This window comes from Alligator mississippiensis, chromosome 1 (genome assembly GCF_030867095.1).
Source record: "Alligator mississippiensis isolate rAllMis1 chromosome 1, rAllMis1, whole genome shotgun sequence".
Lineage (NCBI taxonomy): Eukaryota > Metazoa > Chordata > Crocodylia > Alligatoridae > Alligator > Alligator mississippiensis.
The window spans coordinates 193,839,187-193,853,778 of NC_081824.1; the positions used below are offsets into that span (position 1 = coordinate 193,839,187).

Below are 14,592 nucleotides of genomic sequence, written 5' to 3' on the forward strand. Positions count from 1 at the left end.
TGATAGATTTCCAGTGTGCATTCCTTCTGGTGTGCAATTATTGTTTGGTTTCTCCTATGCATTTTCCATCAGGGTATTTGGTGCATTGGATGAGATATATTACATTTCTGCAGGTGCAGCTGTAAGATCCAAGAATGCTGATGGTTCTGTTGTGAGGTGTAGTAATTGTGGTGGTGGTGGATATGTGGTGGCAGGTATTGCATTTCTTGTCATGGCATGGTCTGGTTCCATTCGGTGTGTTTTGGCCCATAGGAAGTTTGCTTCTGGTGATGAGTTAGCAAGGTTCAGTGCTTGTTTGAAGGATAGGATGGGTGGTTCTGGGAAGATCTCCTTAAGAATTGGGTCTCCTTCTAGTATGGGTTGCAGTTGTTTGAGGATTCTCCGTATGGGTTCGAGGGAGAGGTGATATGTCATAACCAGCAGTGTGCGATTCATGGGGGTTTTCCATCTGTACTCTAGCAATTCTTCATGTGGTATCTGGGTGGCTCTTTCAAACATGCAGTCTATCTCTCTGGAGGAGTGTCCTTGTTGATTGAAAGCCTTTTTAAGATTGGTGAGGTGGCAATCCCGCATGTTCTTCTCAGTGCAAATTCGGTGGTATCTGAGGTCTTGGCTGTATATCACAGCTTTCTTGGAGTGTTTAGGGTGATTGCTGGTTCTGTGAAGATATGTATGTGGGTCTGTGGGTTTCTTGTATAACATGGTCTGTAGTTTACCATTCTGGATACTGACCATTGTGTTTAAAAAGGAGATGTTGGTGCTGGAGTATTCAAGAGATAGTCAAATGGAGGGGTGATGATCGTTGAATTTCTGATGGAACTCAATCAGAGATTTCAGGTTTGCAGTCCAAATGAAGATGTCATTGATATATCTTAAGTACAGCAAGGGTTTGATGGTGCAGTCCTTGAAGAATTCTTGTTCAAGGTGGCTCATAAAAAGGTTGGCATACTGTGAGGCCATTTTGGTGCCTTATAGCTGTGCTCATGGTCTGGAGGAAGTGTTGGTTATTAAAAGTGAAATTGTTGTGTGTGAGGATGAAGTGTATAAGGTCAATAATATCTTTGGGTCTGTACTCCGAGTTGTCATCTTGCTCTTGTAGGTATGTAAGGTAGGCTTGGATGCCGTCCTGGTGTGGGATGTTGGTATATAAGCTAGTAACATCCATGGTGGATAGGAGGGTGTTGCTGAGAAGGTGGCCTATGTTTTTAAGTTTTCATAGAAAGTCTGTAGTGTCTTGTACAAAACTCGCTCTTTGGGTGATAAGCAGTTTTAGCATTGATTTGATGAAACATGATATTTCCTTGGTTAGGGTTCCATGGTTGGATATGGAAGCATGGTTAGAAGCAGTAGGGCCTGCACTCACTTTTTATAATAACCTCATGACTACAGCATTCACTCAGGAAGTGGCAGGCTCAGGTTCAAACCCCTCCTCAGCCTGACAGTTCAAGCTTACATCTCTCTGTTCAGAAAAGCCCTATGAGCTATTCTAAATGGGGGCATTCTCCATCCCTCCTGTTGAACCTTTGTCACATCAGACCTTTAGGGAGCATTGCTAGTTGCTCTCATAGCATGCCTACCAAGTGCAATCCTTAAGGCTAGGGACAGAAGTTGCACATAAACCAGTTTATGTCATCAAAAACTGGTTTAAACCTGTAACAGAACAGAAGCTCAGTGTACATAAACCAGTTTCTAAATGGCTGAAATTGGTTTAAGATCAACCTGGTTAAATGTAGTATCAGCTTGAACTGATTTGGGTCAAACTGGTTTATGAAACTTCTGTCCCAGACCCCTTGCTGGTTCAAGTTAAATCACAGCTCCCCAGCATCCCAGCATGCTTTCCAGCCCTGGGCTGGGCTGAGCTGTCTGCTCCAGTGGAAGAGGGCTTATGGGGGGAGACACAGACTGCCCCACACCCTGGCAAACCCCGGCTGGGGTCTGGGGCCAGGGAGCAGAGTTAAACCCACCTTCCTCCAAGTACAGATCTACCCTGCTGCTAAACTTACTGAAACTTACTGCTGACTGCAACTGTAGACTACAAATACCAGAGACACCTGGAAGCAGGAAGAGGAAGTGATGAGCATCCCTGGAGAGTCCTGCTGCTGTGATTCTGGACTGCAGGAAGAGGAAGCAAACAGACAGCCCATGCTGGCTATGTGCCAGAGAGGTGTGCTTTAGTACCCTGGGCTTCTGGCCTGAGCCACTGAAGGCATGTAGCTGCATTTCCTGAATCAAAAGTAAATGTGTGTCCAGCTATTTCTCTGCTTAACCTGGAATTTAAACTAACCTGCAAAGACAGATTTGATTCAGGCTCAGGCTTTTTGACTGTCTGTATTTAGTGTAAGGGGGGAGTAATGCCTACTTTCTGGATGTCAATTATCTTTAAGCATAAGTTGGTCCTGAGCTACTCGGATCTGTCAAGACCATGTATTAGTATCCATTCACAGAGGTGCAGCTCTCAAAGAGATGTGCTGGAAACATAGCTGTCTTCTGCTTGCAGTAATTGGAAGTATTAATATTGCTAATATCACTGTTAGAAATATCAGCTCCTTTTTAAGTGTGACAGACTTACCTGATTGAGATCCAACTTGTCCAGGGGCTGGAGAATCCTCAATTCTGATTGGTGGAGCTGAGCCAATCCACCAGTCAGGAACAAGCTGGGGAAAGCAGGCACCACCGCTTTCCTGAGGGGAGGGGGAGAGGAGCTCCCCGACCGGATTGTGGACTGCAGCACAGCAGGTCCACTGGACTTCAGGGGCAGAGCCCCTGAAGCATATAAAAGGAGAGCATGCTCAGTATGCTGAGAGCAGACTCGGCAAGGGAATCAAAAAGAGAGGAGCCAAGAAAAACTGGGGAGAGCAACTCCAGTGGGCAATAGGTCCTAGGTTCCAGAAGATGCTGCTGGAGATGCTGCCCTGGGAGCCACTCCACGGCACACAAAGCTGGGGCTTTGGGAGTCACAGCGAGGTGGCTTGAGTCTGCAGCCCCAGCAGGCTGCCAAGCATCACGGTGCATGGACCAGCACATGGAGCGAGGCCAGAGAGCAGCTATAAGCTTCTCAGGGAAGCCACCCCAGTGTGAGACCAGATAGTTGGAGCCTGTGATGCCACAGCTTAGCGGAGCAGTGAGCCCTTGGTGCCCAGAGCGGGGCACAGGGCAGCAGAAGAACTAGGTAGAAGGCCAGGAGGATGGAGCAAGGGGCGCTGCAGGCCTTGGATGCTCAAATCAGGGCACCAGGCCATGGAGGCGCATCCAGAGGTGATGAGGAAGGAAGGTCCAGGGAGCCTTAGTGGCTCCCTGGGGCAGTGAGACAGGCTGGATGACCCATGGAAGGGACCGTGAGTTACTGGGGCTGTGGGTCCCTAAGGGGAACGCCCCAGGGGTGGGGTCCCATGGGAGGGTCGAAGGTGGAAGCTACTCCTGCACCCTTAAAGTTGCACCTTATATTTTATAGGGTATGTTGTATTGCACTTTGTATTTTGTAATTGATAACAAGTTCTACATATGAGTGGTAACTTGAGCCATAGCTCCGCCTTTACTGAGTCACCCTACTTGCAGGATCCCCCCACAAGTCAAGGGCTGTTCCACCTACCTGGTACTTACCTATAGCCACCTGTTATCCAGGGGCATGAACTACCAGGGGACTTACCTGTCTCTCTATCCAGGGGACCTCATGGCTGGGTATTGTGGCTGGGAAATAATCCCGAGAGGAGGGATCATCCTCCATGGGCATGGTATATTGTTTGGCTGTTTTACTTACCTTTCTCATTTAGTTCTGAGTAATATTGTATTTATCCTTTACTAATCGTTATGCACTGTGTAGGACAATAAACTGTATATAGTTAAGTAATATGTGCCCGAGCCCATTTCTATAGAGCAGGGAGGGATCCGCTTGCCAGTATCAGCTGCCAGCCACTCTGGCTGCCACCACTTTCTTCTGATTGGGCCTGGAGGGCACACCCGTGAGTGTACCTGGGTCACATAAGCTTTCACTAGTCTAGTCAAGGAAACTCAGACCTTCCCAGCATGTCCTTTGTCCTTGCATTTTTTTACCCTATGTTTCTTGCCAGCAGTAACAGGTCTTACATGGGGGAGGACTAGACAGATATCCCTCTCTAGCATTAGGGTTAAGACTTCAGGGGCTCACTAAACCATGTTCTTTACCCCATCCTCTGCAATGTGATGTATACTCTAATTTGCAAACAGGCAATCTGCTTCCACACTAAATCCTGTTGGGTCATGCCTCACTGTGGTGGAGAGGGATCTTGTAAGTCTTGTTGATTTATCAGGATTTTAATAGTTGCCCTCACCCACAGGCAGATCCAGAGGGGGTACAGTGGCATGACCACACCCCCTTTAATGACCATGCCACAAGAGCAGCAACCAGGGACTTTTTAAAGCCCCCTGAGCAGATAAGAATTCCTTCCCTTTCTCTCTCCATGCTCAGAGGCATGTCCCTTCCACCTCACCACCTGCTGCTGCCACTGTCCCCACTTCCCCAGTGCTGGGGGGATCCCCAGAGCCTCTCCTGTCCTGCTCCATCTAGGCTTTACATGGGCCAGGCTCAGCTGGGAACAGCAAAAGCAGTGGCAGTGGTGTGCAGGTGAGTTCGCCTTCCCTCCCTGGTCTCCTGGGGTGTTCTTAGTCAGCCTGGGAGCAGGTGTGGGGAGAGGAAACCTGCCTGCCACTGCTGCCACTGTCTCCAGATGAGCCCAGATTCTGTGCAACCTGACTGGAGTGGGACAGAAGCATCTCTGCAGCTTCCCCTCCCCCTGGGACAGTAAAGAAAGTAGCAGCAGCAGGGTAGAGATTGGAACATATGGGGGAATTCTTACCTGCTTTGGGGATTTAAGAAGTCCCCAACTGTTGCTCTTGTAGCATGGTCTGCATGCCCTCATGCAGGGGGAAGGGGAGGAAGGCTGAAAGCGGGGATACAACCATCACTGCAGCACTGGTAATTGCTTCCACACCCCGCTTTGCAAAATCCTGGATCTCCTTCTGCCTGCATCATATTGTAAAAACCCATAGATGTAACATCTCTCTTGTCACTCCTAGAATACAAGAAGGCAGATCATGAGAATTGCCTAACATTCAAGTTGAGAAATTATAAACTGGCAGGAAATGAGGGATGCCCATGACAACCTAATGAGTCTCCTCTGTTTCTAGTTCTTATGGTTCACCAGTAGACTGCAAAATAAATGTCAGTTAACATAAACCATATGAAGTGTCTCTTGTAGTTTGTCACTACTGGACTATAGCAAGAGAGTAGAAATATATTTATATAGAAGAAATATTCTCTGATTTTGCAGAAGTGAGATAATATGAGGTGAGTCTAAAGGGCTGTTGCTTTTGTGACCTAGTGGAATCTGCTAATATTTCTCATATCAGAAATCATTATTCTAGTTGTTGAGATGCTGTAGCACATGTTCAGAGTCAGATAGAAACATCAAACCATTTCTTTACTGCTTGAATAACATTTAAAAAATCAATGGGAATTCCTCCATGAAAATAGGACCTGAATAGTTTGAGAGGAGTGGAATTTTTGTGAGGTTTGATAAAGGAAATTGATTGTACATGCTCTGTTTTTTGCCTCAATAGGTGTGAGGTCAGGATGACAGCTTCCATTGAATAAGGTAGGGGCTTCATACAGACATTTTTGGGGCTTAGGTTGCATTAAAAATGGCCAACTGATCTAACTCAGTTCACTCAAGTGCAGACCTTACACTAGTTAGGTAGATCTAAGTGCAAACTATACAGAAGTTCAGAATAGTTGCATCGGTCTAAAAATGGCTGACCTAATCTAAGATAAATGTACTTCTGAAGTAGTCTAACTAAGTTCAGGTCTGGTGAGATTGGTATAACAGAACTTCTGTACAGTTCATGTCTTTCTCTCCTGCACAGTCCCACGATGGGGAAAGCCCAGCCACTAGCCCCAACTGTGGGGCTGTGCTTTTCCTACCCTTTCCTTGGCATTGGGCTATTTTAAGTCCCCCACCCTCTCCCCCTGCCCCCAGATGGACAGCCATCTCCCAGCCCACAACCCCCACCATCCTGCAAGCCACTCCCAGTGCCAGTTTTATTAGCATTCACTGATGCCAGGAGCTAAGTGAGTTCAGGTGGAGAGAAGTGTGGGCAGGATGGGAGAGAAGATTTGCTGGTGGAGGGGGTTGGGTGCATTAAAAATAGCCCCTGGTCTTAGGAGGTGGAGGAAAGAGAAGTTCCATCCCCCGAAAACTCCCTCTCCCCCACAGACCCTGTGAGCCCCCCTGATCCCACCAAACCCTCTCAGACCCCAGGAACTCCCCCAAATGTCTCTGCATGCCCTCCCAATCCCCTCAATTCCCCCCCCCCCGAGCTTGCTTGCTCCCCAATCTCCCCAACTCCCCTTGCTAGCCATGCCCATCCCAACTTACCTTAGGTCAGGTGGCTATTTTTAACACAATCTAACCTCCCCCTAACCTCTTCAAATGTCTATACATAGCCAGAGTGTCAGTCAATTGGGAATGGAAGAGTTCACAGTACAGTTGTGTGAGACATTTTAAAAGGGCCTGCCAACAGCAAAAAAGCCTCAGTTAGGCTCCAGGAGTGTCAAGAGACGCACGGGTGAAAGCCTTCTGCACCCCTGCTCCCCCAAAGCCCCCCAGAGACTCCCCAGCAGCTGCGGAGCCCCCTGCCGACCCCCAGCACAGCTGGAGGAAAGCGGGGCCCATGGTGGGAGGGGGTTAACCCCTAGAGAGCCAGTGGGAGCTGGCCAGGTCCCATGGGAGCCAGGCCAGGTCCCGCCCAGTCCCCTGGGTCTCACCCAGCCCCCTAGGGAGCCATGCAACCGGAGCCATGCAAACAGGCTGCACAAACAGGTGCGCCTGTCTGCCGGCGCATGAGTTAGCACAGAGTTTGCTTGGGAGGGCCCAAGGCACTGCCTGCGAGCCCCCTAGGGTAGGCAGACTCAGGCCCAGCCTGCCTACCAGTGGCATGCCGCGGATGGGCACACGCCACACCCTGAGGGTCCCCTTGGGATCTGCAGCCCCCCTCCTCTGGCACCTCAGAGACTGCCACCCAGACGGAGCCCCTGGTTCCGGGCTCCATGCAGACGGAGCCCCTGCCTCTCAGCTGCGGGGGCTGCCTGTCTCTTTTTCAGGCTCTGGGGCCCGGGAGCATGCCTACCTCCCCTTGTGGGGTCTGCTCCCTTCTGGGGTCTCTGGCGCGCCAGTTGAAGGAGCTCCAGGCCACAGTCCAGAGACTGCATGCCATCAGGAACTGCAAGCAGGAGATAGACTCCTACTGTCAGGCCCTTCTCCCCTGGGAGATGGAGGGTAGACCACGGTCTCCCTCCAAGACAAGGGAGGACTCAGGGACCTCCCATTCTGTCCAGTCAAGGGGATGGACCAAGGGCCCTAGGGCCCACTGCACCAAGGCTCCTGCCCTGCCAGAGCTTAGCAACAGGTATGAACCTCTTGCAGTCCCAGCAGAGCCTGCTGAGTTGCCAGCTTCCACAGGCAACACAGGCTCAACTGCAGCTACCGCCCCCACTCTCCCCAAGACAAAACACAAAGTATTTGTTGTGGGAGACTCTATCCTGAGGGGGACTGAGGGGGCAGTCTGCCAGCCGACCCCTTAGCCTGGGAAGTCTGCTGCTTCCCAGGGTCCCACATCCGAGACATTGTGGAGAAGATCCCCAAGCTCCTCCAGCCCACTGACTACTACCCTATGCTCCGTATTCATGTGGGCACCAATGACACGGCTCAGAGCACTCCTAGCTGGGTCATGAGGCACTACAGGGATTTGGGAGTAGGGCTGAAGGGTCTGGGGGCACAGGTTGTGTTCTCCTCAATCCTCCCAGTCTCAGGGTATGGGCTGAGGAGGGAGAGGAGGATCTAGGTAGTTAATTAAAGACTGCAGTGCTGGTGTCATCAGGAAGGCTTTGGCTTCCATGACCACAGCCTGCTCTTTGGTGAAAGAGGCAGCGAGCTGCTGGGAAGAAATGGCCTCTACCTATCTCCGCTGGGGAGGAGGCTCTTCTCAGCCGGGCTGACCTGCTTCACCGGGCTTTAAACTAAGCCTGCTGGGGGATTGGGGGACTACCACCACTGCTGGCCCACTGAGCAACCCTTGCAAAGCCAGCAGGCCAAGGCACTTAAGGGAGCCCACCCCTGCCCCAGCCCCAGTACAATCTGTGGGCAAGGCAAGAGCCCCCAGGGGGACACTTGCCTGCCTCTACACAAATGCCAGGAGCTTGGGGAATAAGCAGGAGGAACTCATCCTCCTGCTTAACACAAATAATTACGATGTCATAGGGATAACGGAGACCTGGTGGGACTCCACCCATGACTGGACCATGGGTATAGATGGCTATACCTTGTACAGGAGAGATCAAGTAGATAAAAAGGGCAGGGGTGTAGCTCTCTATGTTAAGGAAAGCTACATGTCCCTGCAAGCTGATGTTGATGACCAGGGTGGACAACTGGAGACCCTCTGGGTTAAAATCCATAGGGACCACGGAACAGGGGACACAATGGTGGGAGTCTACTACAGACCTCCCATGCACAGTCAAGAGCTTGACAAGGAGTTCGCCCAGGAACTGGCTGAGGCCGCATGCTCCAGGACCATGGTTGTCATGAGTGACTTCAACTACCCAAACATCTCATGAGAGGATCACTCAGCAAAATCTGAGCAGTCGCAAAGCTTCCTATTGTGCGTGGATGACCTCTACCTGACTCAAGAAGTCTACAGGCCAATGAGAGGTAAAGCGCTGCTCAACCTGGTACTGGCTACTGGGGATGACCTAATCAGTGACCTAGTGATCAATGGGAAGCTGGGTGGCAGCGACCACGAGCTGATCACCTTCACCATCCACCGTAAAGCTGGCAAGTCAGTCAGCAACACTGAAGTCCTTGACTTCAGGAAAGCCAACTTTGACAAGCTCAGGAGGCTTGTCAGTGAGGCCCTAAGGGACCATGACCCCAGGGTGGGGGAGTTCAGGAAGACTGGTTGCTCCTCAAGGGAGCAATCCTCAATGCACAAGCTAATTCTATTCCATCTCGGAGGAAAGGCAGCAAGAGGGCACAGCAGCCCCCCTGGCTCTCCAGGGATCTAGCAGACCTCCTGAGGCTAAAAAGAAAGGCCTACAAAGGATGGAGGATGGGATTCACCTCCAAGGAGGAATATTTTGCATTGGTCCAGTCCTGCGAAGAGCAAACCAGGAAAGCCAAGGCTGCAACTGAACTCCAACTAGCTTCGAGCATCAAGGACAATAAAAAGTCCTTTTTCAGATATGTGGGGAGCTAGAGGAAAAGCAAGGGCAACATTGGACCCCTGATGAACCAGATGGGACAGCTGACAACTGGTGCCCAGGAAAAAGCCAACCTATTAAATGGGTACTTTGCATCGGTCTTTCATCAGTCCCATAAGACACCCATGCCCACTACAGGACAGGGAGGTCCAGGTGAGGGTGATCCCCTGCCCTCCATCAATGCTGAGCTCGTGAAGGAACACCTTGAGAAGCTGGATACCTTCAAGTCAGCTGGCCCTGACAATCTACACCCCAGGGTACTCGAGGAGCTGGCGAGCATCATAGCCCAGCCTCTGGCACAGATCTTTGAGAACTACTGGTGCTCTGGTATAGTGCCCGAAGACTGGAAGAAGGCCAATGTGGTGCCCATCTTCGAGAAAGGGAGGAAAGTGGATCCGGCAAACTACAGGCCCATCAGTCTGACTTCTGTCCCAGGGAAGATCTTAGAAAAGTTTATTAAAGAGGCCATCCTTAAGGGACTGGCCAACACCAACATCCTGAGGGATAGCCAGCGTGGGTTTGTTGTGGGTAGGTCTTGCTTGACCAATCTCATTTCCTTTTATGACCAGGTGACCTATCACCTGGACAAGGGAGAAGAGATTGATGTCATATATCTTGATTTCAAAAAAGCCTTCGATCTGGTATTCCATTGTGACATCTGAAATTATGTCTATGTGATACAGGTGCTTGCTGAAGGCCCTATGAAGATTAGACCAAGTGTTTTTCTATATTTGTTTAGCTATTAAGCTGTATGTTGTTGCTAAGAGCCTAATTAAAGTTTAAGATGTTGAGAGGCCTTGTATAAAGTAAGGCCTAGTAAATTTAGCAAAGCCTTGAAGTAGTAAGGCCCTGTGGCTTAGTTAAAATTACCTTATCAAAGAAATGCAAGGCTTGTACTGCTAATTGGTCAGTCTAAGGACAGTTGAAGCATAAGTGGCCGTACATTATCAGAACCATTCAGAAGCTTTAAATTGGCTGGAATATATGGAAACCATTAGAAGGATTAGTTAGCTGTTGCCTGGATCAGTGGGCCTGTGGACCTTGAGGAACCCAAGGACTGCATTCCAGGGTCCTTCCTGGTACCCTTCGGACAGTGTTGTTCAGGGATGCCTGACTTCGCTGAACTTTGTGGAAAGAAAAGCTTGCTGTGTATCAGGCATCAGAGGGAACTACTGATAAGTTGCCAATGTGAATTGCTTTTGTCTGTCCTTGTTTGTTTTGTTACTACGTGTAGTTGTGTTTTTGTTAAGTCAATAAATCTTTCTTACCTTTCTACCCCGACCATACTCTCAATCCCAAACCCTCCGCAGGCAGCTGGGACATCCCATGATCACCTCTTGGCGAACTGGCCAGTTGTGCCCTTGGGTCCACCACAATCCGCTGGCTGGGAAATTGGCTCTGTGGTCGGACCCAGAGGGTGGTAATTGGAGGAAGTCAATCATCATGATGCCCTGTGACCAGTGGGGTCCCCCAAGGCTCTGTCCTTGGACCCATATTGTTCAACATCTTCATTAATGATGTGGACATTGAAGTCAGAAGCAGACTGGCCAAGTTCGCTGATGACAACAAACTTTGGGGTAAAGCATCCACACCTGAAGCCAGGAGGGCGATCCAGGCTGACCTGGGTAGGCTCAGCAAATGGGTGGATGAGAACCTGATGGTGTTTAACACTGAAAAATGCAAGGTGCTCCACCTTGGTGGGGAAAATCCTGCAGCATCCTTATAGGTTTGACAGTGCTACGCTGGCTATCACTACGGAACAAAGAGACTTGGGGGTCATCATTGACCACAAGATAAACATGAGCCTTCAAAGTGATGCTGCAGCTAGTAAAGCGAGCAAAACGCTGGCTTGCATCCATAGATGCTTCTCAAGCAAATCCCGGGACGTCATTCTCCCCTTGTACTCGGCCTCGGTGAGGCTGCAGCTGGAGTACTGCGTCCAGTTTTGGGCCCCACAATTCAAAAAGGATGTGGAGAAGCTTGAGAGAGTCCAGAGAAGAGCCATGCGCATGATCAGAGGTCAGGAAAACAGACTTCACGATGATAGGCTGAGAGCTATGGGGCTCTTTAGCTTGGAAAAGTGCAGGCTCAGGGGTGATCTGATGGCCAACTATAAGTTTATCAGGGGTGACCACCAGTATCTGAGGGAACGTTTATTCACCAGAAAGCCCTAAGGGATGACGAGGTTGAATGATCATAAACTACTGGAAGACCATTTCAGGCTGGACATAAGGAAGAATTTCTTTACTGTCCGAGCCCCCAAGGTCTGGAATAGCCTGCCATTGGAGGTGGTTCAAGCACCTACATTGAACACCTTCAAGAGAAATTTGGATGCTTATCTTGCTGGGATCCTATGACCCCAGCTGACTTCCTGCCCTTTGGGCGGGGGGCTGGACTCGATGATCTTCTGAGGTCCCTTCCACCCCTAATGTCTATAACATTTGTTTCAGTTCACATGGATCCCTACTGCAATGTATTTTATGCTGAAACTGAAGTTCAAATGAAGCCAGTATCTCTAAGGGAATCTTGGTGTATTTAGCACCAAGGGGAAATAAGCTAGAGATGGGGGAAATCTTTTGGGAAAACTGTCTGTGTGAAGTGTGTGAATCAAAATGGCCCTTCCCTAGCAGAGCACTCAGTGTTTCAACTGCCACCTTTTCTTGTTTGCAGTATTCCCAGAAGAAATTAGAATAGTGAAACAAGGCCTTCATTTCCCTGCACCAGCAGGCCTAATTATTAACCTGGTTTGGCTTTAAGGGTAGGCAAAGTCCATGTCTTTTTCCCCTAACAAGAAGTTAGTAATAGCAAAAAAGCAAGTTTAAACGTGAAACAGTTGTTGTTCACAAGCAATAATTGTGTTCTCTCAAAAATGGCAATGTTCTGGATCATGCTGAGAGACAGCAGAGGATGACAGGCAATAATTTCTGTTTGGGTAAGTCAGTTTGCACCTGGTTGTTCAGAAGTTCCTGGGTTAGCTTCCATTTGTGCATACATGTAGTTGGCTCTTGGTCTTTAGTGAGAATATAAATCTTCATGGCTGAAACTGAATGTGACAAGTTGACAGTCTGAAACTTCTTTCTAGAACTGAATATTACAAAAGAACTGAATTCAAGCAAAGTCAAGCAATTTTAAGTTTTTTAAATCAACTGTTTCACTTCCAAGTAATGAATCAATCCTTCTAGTTTTGAATATTCATCCAAGAAAACATTTTCAGTGTTCCTACTTCTGAAAGTAGATTTCTTTTCTTCTGGTGGTAATAAAAGAAAATGTGCTATGTTTGATCTTTCCTGTCAGTTTCAAACTGAAGAACACACAAGTGTCTATTCTATTTAAGTGATTCCATTTACTCCTCCTGCTGCAAGTTGTTTAACTCCAGAGATTTTGCTATAGCCAAGAATAGTGTTTAAGACTGTAAAATATACAAGAATTCTAGCAAAACATGAGAAACTGCCAGATCATGTGACCAGCTATCATGGAAAGAGACATACAAATTAGGCCAAAGCAAGATCATACCATTGATAAAGAAGCCCACTGCCAGATTAATTTGCTGATAGAAGATTGGCAAGCTGTTTTGGATAGCTGGATTTGATCAGGCTGCATAAAATAGAAAATATTTCCCTATGAGGTTCAATAGACAAGGTTTATTCAATTCACAATAGGAAACTGTTGAAATGTGTGGAGTTTCTTGCCAAATATGATCTTGTGATGAAAGAACATCTCTGGTGAATTACCTTGAAGGAAATCCATGATCATAACCTCTGAGAAAAAATACACAAAATGAAATGTATTCAAATTCCTGAAAAAATGATCAAGAAAAGTGTATTTCAGGCTTGAAAGCTGCCAACTATTATTCTATTATACTTGATTGCACCAAAGACATTTGTAAACAAGACCAGGTGACAATGATTGTTAGAGTTGTTCCTACAGAATTAAGGAACGTGAATAAAAGAAAATGGAATATGAGAATGTTTCAGCAGATTCCTGAATGTGACAGATTCTACTAGCAAAGGAATGATGGAAGCTCTCCTTGAGCAGCTAAAAGAAATGGCAAGCTGAGGATATAATGTAACCCTAGGAGGGGTCCGCACACCTGCTAATGGCCTTCTATCCCACCTTCAACTCTCCTTGTTCACCTTCTACACCTTTGATGTTGAGTTTGTTCTTACAGGAGGAGTCCTCGCAGGTACACACCTACCTTGTGAAGTAAACAGACCTGTCCATCTGCCATATTATGCCTGGGCATCCTTTCCCTACATCTAATTCTTCTTTAAGGAGATGCCCCTGTGAAGTTTCATGGTCTTGTCAGGGTTTCGCTTGACCACAGCCTGATGATAGGTTCATAGTTGGTAGGGTCAGAAAGGACCTGAGCAGATCATCAAGTCCAACCCCCTGCCATGGGCTGGAAAGAATGTTGGGGTCAAATGACCCTGGCTAGGTGTCTATCTAGCCTCCTTTTAAAGACCCCGAGGGTAGGAGTGAGCACCGCTTCCCTTGGAAGTTGGTTCCAGATCCTAGCCACCCTGACTGTGAAGTAGTGCCTCCTAGTATCTAGCCTGAATCTACTCTCCATCAACTTATGGCCGTTATTCCTTGTTACTCCCAGTAGTGCTCGGGGGAACAGGGACTCTCCCATTGGCTGCTGGTCTCCCTTGGCCCGTTTATAGACGGCCACCAGATCCACTCTCAGCCTTCTCTTGTGGAGGCTAAACAGGTTCAGGTCTTGTAGCCTCTTCCCATAGGGCCTACCTTGCTGCCTCCTGATCATGTGAAGGGCCCTCCTCTGGACCCTCTCGATGCTGGCCACATCCCCCCTGAAGTGCAGTGCCTGGAACTGGACACAGTACTCCAACTGCAGCCTGACCAATGTCGCATAGAGGAGGAGGATCACCTCCTTGGACCTGCTCGTGATGCATCTGTGGATGCATGACAAGGTGCGGTTAGCCTTCCTGACTGCGTCCCCACACTGTTGGCCCGTGTTCATCTTAGAGTCTATAATGACTCCAAGATCCTTTTCTGCCTCTGTGCTGAGAAGGGAGTTCCCCGGCCTGTAGGTATGCTGCTGGTTCTTTCTTCCTCAGTGCAGTACCCTGCACTTGTCAGTATTGAATCCCATCTTATTTTCATCCACCCACCTCTGTAACTGTCCAGATCCAATTGCAGCCTGTCCCTCCCTTCTAGCGTGCCCACTTCTCCCCACATCTTAGTGTCATCTGTGAATTTGAACAGGGTGCTTTTCAACCCCTCATCCAAGTCACTGATGAAGATGTTGAACAGTGTGGGCCCAAGGACCGAGCCCTGGGGGACCC

At 48.6% G+C, this 14,592-nt stretch overlaps 1 long non-coding RNA gene across 1 annotated transcript in view; it reads left to right on the forward strand.

The window, feature by feature from the left end:
- Positions 1–11,668: 11,668 nt before the first annotated feature.
- The window catches only part of LOC132245700 (uncharacterized), a 40,134-nt gene continuing 37,210 nt past the window's right edge, over positions 11,669–14,592 (forward strand). The window contains exon 1 of the long non-coding RNA XR_009457398.1: positions 11,669–12,218. This is a non-coding gene — a long non-coding RNA (uncharacterized LOC132245700). The remainder of the gene's footprint in view (positions 12,219–14,592) is intronic.